Raw genomic sequence first — 4,237 nt, 5'->3', positions numbered from 1 at the left:
ACTTAAAAAAACACGATATACCCCATTCACCTCTGTCATTCCAAACACAACAGATCAAGAGACTTTCATTTCAGAAAAGTCCTCAAGATGTTACATACAAAGGACAAACAAAGGTGGTGGTGGAACCCAAAACAAAAGCAAAATGCATCTATACCTCCAGCGGACTTTGTTTTCTAAGCAACCTTTGGAATTTTGGCCTATTGTTCTCTGCAGTGCACAACAGAGCATTCAGCAAGTGGTTTCTATTTTTAGGACGTCTGGGAATGTTTTGCTCTAGTCTTTTTCGCTCTGTGGGATCACAGTGCCATCTATTGGAAAAAAGCTATAAAGAGCAGACATTCATCGGCTGTTTACTATTTGCAAAGACTGTAAGTATTTATTACCTTGATTTCATAACAATTAGGTAGGCCGAGTCCTTATGACTTGAATAAAATATTAGGTAGGCCAATCCTTTGATAGGAATTTTTTAGGATATGCAACCCTTAATATTAGGGAAAGTTACAAACTTTTATATTTAAAGTAACTTAATTTAAGCAAACACTTCAGAACCTCACAATCACAACTGTACTAACATGCTGGAGACAAGAGCTGCCACTCATAGAAATAAGCATCAGGATGATCTAGCCTGCACAAGCCTTTCCTTTTTAATCCTACACCTGCCATTGCAGTGGGACTCCTTGTTGAGCAGGATCATACAGGGATAAACACAAACCCTGCTCCCTAGCCTGATTGTTATTAGTCCTCCAAGATCAGGCAAGAGCTACATCTTTGAAAATTCTCCTTCCATCAATAAGCAGCACACATCAAGCTTTCCTATACCTATATGCAGGCCTTCTTTCTTTCTATAGCCAGTGGGAACTCAGAGCAGGCAGAATAAGCCTGTAGAGCACTCATAGTCCATACTCAACATTTAACAAAATATAACACAAATTTTAAGAAGCAAGACCTTTTTATAACGAATTCTGGAAGAATTTCAGAGTTTGGGAGATCCAAGCCTGCAAGCATGCCACCCACATCAGGCAAAGTAACAGAGACACAGAGGCCAAAAGAGGCAGGCCCCTAGATAAGCCAGGCAGAGTGGAAGACTCACCATGGGGAAGTCTTTCCTCCTGAATGCACTTCCAGGAGCATCCAGGGCCCATAAAAGCCCCTTGCCAGGTGACAGCAGGCTGAGACCAAGGCTCCCCTGGCTACCACCTACAAGGGCAGTGATGAACACTGGGCAGTGGCTCAGGGAAGGAGCACAAGCTCTGGCAGGTGGCTTCCAAAAGGAAAATGAGGCACAGGTGAACCACATTACTATTTGGGGAAGAGGAAGAAGACCGAAGTAGGGATTACCTCTCCCGAGATCACAGTGCAGCTGGCACTTTGCATCCCTCACACACAGGTGTTTTCCAAATATATCACGTGGCTACACTAAAGATTTAGAAAATAAGCTAGTGCTTACATGCAGACATTGGGAACTCTCTCATAATAGCGTGAAGGTGTCTTTATGCCCACATATACCAGTATACATAAATATATACATGTTTCTATACATAAGCTGCTGCCAAGTAGCATTAGAGAATCAGAACCAAAAAGCCTAATAAAAAGACAACTTAGCATAATAAAAAGATGCTTTCTTCTCAGAAGCCTGTAAGACACCCAGTTTTCAGGAAAAAGTTGCAAATGCAAGCAACAGGCTGGGGCCCTCCTCATTTCACCTCATGAGAGCTGCTGCGGCCAAGCTGGAGCCCAGCTCAGCACCGCACAACAAGAGGCTCTTCACACGCCCTGGAGAAACCCTGCCCAGGTCCGAGTCTCATCCCTTCCCAGGGGCACACGGCTCGCCTCCTCTGCCTCCCCATGGCAGCCCCCAGGGAAGGGAATGAGGCGGAATCCCTGACCTCACCCCAGCAGGACACCCTTCCCACCCGGGATCTGCATGCCCTCCCCGGTGCCAGCCCCGCTGCAGCACTGCCATGGGCTGCGTGGGAAGAGAGCCCCCACCGCCAGCGCACAGCCGGCTGCACCAGGGCTCACCTCACCTCACAGCCCTGCCTCCTGCAGGAAGGCCTCGTGCTTTGGCAGCCGTTCATTTTATGTTGTAAACAGCCATTAGATAAATAACATTCTCATTTTACTGGGATTTCCAGTAAATCCACGTAAATTGTCCTGATTTAGCATGATTTTCAGTGTGAAATGCCCAGCTTGGTATATGTCGCCCTTTGGGTGTCAGGGACAGGTGTTTGCTCATCAGGAGGGGCAGAAACGCAAACAAGCGTCACCTCAAGTAGAAATTTTTGTTTCTTTTTACTTTTATTTCCAGAGTCAAGACAAAAATCAGTAAAAGCCTAGGTAAAGGCTAAAGGAGATGAAGGAGATCTTGTGGAGAAGGTCACAGCACTGTATGCTCCCACTGCACATCCTGGCTGCTCTCTGGCACCACAGAGGAACATCACAAAACAGCTGTGGAGGCAACAACCTCTGCTTCATGCACCCTAAATGCGGCAAAAATTGTACAATCACTCGCCCAGCATGCCAGAGCAAGAGCTCAAATGTCAGACTAGCAGTTCCTCCTTGGCGAGAGGGTGCAGGAGCTGCTGCCTGTTCCTGGAGACACACCGTGGAAGGGAAAGGAAGTAGCGTTGTCCCCACTGTTTCTTAAGAGGTCTCTGTCCAAGAAATGGAATCCCTCTCCCTCTTCTGAGGATTTGTGGTTTGGGGTTTTTTTCCCCAGTTACACAAAAGGAGCATTTTTATTTTTTAATATTCCCAGTACTTGTGCAAATACTTCTCTGTACTGTCTGTACTCCGCAGCACTGGGACACGGCTATCTCAGCATGAAGAAGAAAAATGAAACTAACTGCAAGTAAAAGATTAATTTTATTCACTCTTTGATACGTCATAGATCTCTCTTGTTGACTTACACTTCCTTATACCAGTATGGTACCTGCTTCAGGGATTACCACACTGGCACTGAAAGCAGTGAAGTTAATGCAAAATTCAGAGGGGACAAAGTGGTAACCAGAAGACAGAAGAAGGGATGATGAAAAACCTTAAAGTGGCACTTCAGGGAGTTAATGCCTGCAGTACAGATAAAGGGCTGATTTGGGCAATAGAGGCACCTCTGGCTGTATGACCTTGGGGGCCTCATTGAACTTTCTGGTAGGAGTTGCACTGTGAAAGCAGCAGACTGGATGCAGAGGGCAGTTCACAAGATCTAGGCCTTAACATCCAGGAAGTGTCCTGCAACCTTCTCCATTAGGGAGCTGCCCTTTTCTTATGGCCCTGCTGCCTTTCTAAAGTGGTGAAACCAGAAATTATTTTCCTTCCTGCTACAGTGTGTTCATTTGTAAAGCATTACCACAGTGATGAGCAGTTACAAAGACTGTCACCACCAAAGGAGGCAAAATGGAGGAATGGAGTCACCACTCGGTTGTGGGGATCACACCAGTCAAGTGTTTGCTTGCAGTCCATACGGAATAGGGTATAAAATAACCTTTATTTCCTGCAAGTTCTCACTCACAAGCAGCTCTGAGGAGGAACACCTTTGTCACCGTGCAGGGACAGGGTGCTGTGAAACCTGCCCCCCCCCTCGAGCGGGGACAAGTCCCTGTAGGCACACACACCCCCGCACGGGGCAATGAGGCACCGGCGCTCCCGGTGCGACCCGCGGCAGCCACTTCCCGGCCGCGGGGTGCCCCTCTCCAGGGGGCCCACGCTGCCGCCACGGCTGCATAATTTTTCGCGGCACTTTTGTCCTCCTCCCTCCGGAGCGCCGTCAAGTCCCAAAAAAAGCGCGTTTTCTCTCCCAAAAAGCTGTGTGCTCCAGGTGAGGCTCGAACTCACAACCTCGGCATTGCTCGGCTTTGTACTGCTGTATAAGTACCGCGCGCTAACCGATTGCGCCACTGGAGCCCTGACACCAACTCCTCCCGAACGGTTTATCAAGGGCTCGCGCGGCCCCGGCGGGGGAAGGGCAGCGAAACCCCGTTCGCACCCCGCGCTGAGCGGCGGCCCAGGGCCGACCCGGTTCCCTGCCCGGGCCACGCTACGCCGGTAGCGGTGCGGGAAGGGCAGGAGGGAGCTGGTGGGCGCTGCACCACTCGGGGAGGGCGGCGCCCGCGAGCAAGGGAAGGAAGCGAGCGACGGCGGCGGCGGGGCCCGCACAAAGCTCTCCCGCCCGGGCCTCCCCGCTGGGCGGGCGGGCAGGCGGCCGTGGGGGCGGCGGGAGAGGCCGGCCCCCTCCGCCGGC

General features: G+C 50.1%; 1 non-coding gene across 1 annotated transcript; it reads right to left on the bottom strand.

The window, feature by feature from the left end:
* Nucleotides 1-3,806: 3,806 nt before the first annotated feature.
* On the bottom strand, nt 3,807-3,900 carry TRNAI-UAU. The gene is made up of 2 exons: nt 3,863-3,900; nt 3,807-3,842 (listed from the first exon to the last, which is right to left on the bottom strand). It is a non-coding gene; the product is annotated as a tRNA-Ile (tRNA).
* Between the last annotated feature and the right edge of the window lie 337 nt (nt 3,901-4,237).

The sequence above is a fragment of the Corvus kubaryi genome, unplaced genomic scaffold, assembly GCF_017639235.1.
Source record: "Corvus kubaryi isolate FWS band 111438036 unplaced genomic scaffold, C.kubaryi_AGA036_p1.0 76, whole genome shotgun sequence".
Taxonomy (NCBI): domain Eukaryota; kingdom Metazoa; phylum Chordata; class Aves; order Passeriformes; family Corvidae; genus Corvus; species Corvus kubaryi.
The sequence above is the reverse complement of the archived record's forward strand: the minus strand, read 5'-3'. Positions and strand labels throughout refer to the sequence as shown.